We start from the raw sequence: 1905 nt of genomic DNA on the forward strand, positions 1-1905 counted from the left end.
CTGCCGCGCGACCGCTGACGCCTGCCGTCGCTGTCGGCTCCTCGGCTGCCACGCCGATGCTGCCACCCGACCGGCCCGCCGCCTGGCCTGCCCCCTCCCGACGCGCTGTTCGCTTCGCCCGACGGTCAAACGCCGCCTCGCCTGCCACGCGCATTAACGCGCCGGCGTTAATAACCACGGCGCCGCCTGCCCGCCTCCCTCCCTCCCCCCGCTATAAAACGGCACCGGCCCGATGGCTTTCTTCCGCCACCTCCCGCACCTCCCGCACCCTCCACCTCCACGCCACCTCCCGCACCCGATGGCTTTCTTCGGCGGCAGCAGCAGCACCGGTGGCGGCGCCGCCGACGACGCCCCCGGCGCATGGCCGACGAGCATCGGAGGGCCGGAGACGGAGGAGCTCCACCACTACTGCCTCCCCGTGCCGCCGGGCTACCGTCTAGCGCGCAACTGGAAGATCGACGCGGAGGGCTTTGCGACGTTGGGTCCCGACGCGACGGAGGAGGAGCTCCGCAACCACAGCGGCGGCCGGCACAACATCGAAGGCCGAAAGCGGTTTTGGCGCGGGAAGGACTATTGGGAGGTGATGGCGGCCTTCCGCCTTGCCGCGGCCGGCGAGACCCCCGATCTGACGGGCCGCAGCGGCCGTCTTTGCGCACCGCCTCCACCGCAATATCGCCGCAGACGTGGCGGCGGCCACGGTGTGTACCCGGCACGGGCGCCCGCGCCGGCCGCCCCTCCCTTGCCGCCGGGGATCGAGTTGCCGCCGGAGCAGGTCATCCTCCGCGAGGACGGTGATCCGGATGACACGCCGGGGTACCACGTCGCCCTACGGGCGTCGGAGGCTGCAGCGGCGGCGGCGGAGGCGATGGAGGCCGCCGAGATTGCGGACGCAATCCAGGCGGCCGAGGCGGCGCAGCAGGCGGCGATGACGGCGCAGCAGGCGGCGATGGTGGCGCCGGAGTGGCAGCAGGTGCCGCCGAAGTGGCAGCAGGAGTGGCAGCAAGCGCCGGCGGCGGCGGCGGAGGAGGATTCCGACGACGATCCGATAGACTGGGACGACCTCGCGAACCGGTCCAGCAGCGACGATGACGGCGGCGACGACCCGGCCGTCATTGACCTCGTCAATAGCGACGACGAGTAGTTTTTTTGTGTTTTTTATTTAATTTGGTTATGTCGTTGTAAGCTTAAGTAGTAGACTTTATGTGGTGAACTTTTAATCGTTGAGTTAGCCCGAGTATGTAAAATATTTTATCTATGTTGAATGAAATTTGAGTGAAATTAATTTTGTCCATTTCATTCGCGAGTTTTGATTTGATGATGCGTTTGTACATTCGAAAATGGGGCAAATGATGGTAGACGATCTGATTGACAACATCGTTGCCAGTGGCACGTACGATGATGATTTCCTCCGTAGAATTGTTCTGGTTCTTCTGGGCACGGTTTCTTGCACCGCAGTCCACCAGAGAAGTTCCTAATGCTTACTACAAGTTAGTGCACGATGTGGAGGCCATCAAATCATATAATTGGAACGCATTTACTTTACGCGTTTGCGTGGAAGGCATCACAAAGACCTTGTCAGATCTTGAAAAATTTACTTGGCCGATCGGAAACCTTGCCCTCATACAGGTAAACCTTATGTTATATTTGTTTATTTGAAACTAAAGTTTGTGAAAAGAATTTGCTGATATACTTCATGTTTGTGCAGTACATGTTTTGGGAGAAAGTGCAGCCACTGGATGAAGAGGCATTTGATCCACTAGCTCATGAGTATCCGTTGATGGTCAATTGGTCAGAAGATGAGGCTATGAAGCGTGACGCGTACGACACGGCATACGGCCGTGGTAATGGGACGGTAAGTTTTAATGGTTCCAACTGCATGCAATTATGTTGCTATTTATGTGTTGA

This window comes from Triticum dicoccoides, chromosome 2B (assembly GCF_002162155.2).
Source record: "Triticum dicoccoides isolate Atlit2015 ecotype Zavitan chromosome 2B, WEW_v2.0, whole genome shotgun sequence".
Classification (NCBI taxonomy): Eukaryota; Viridiplantae; Streptophyta; class Magnoliopsida; order Poales; family Poaceae; genus Triticum; species Triticum dicoccoides.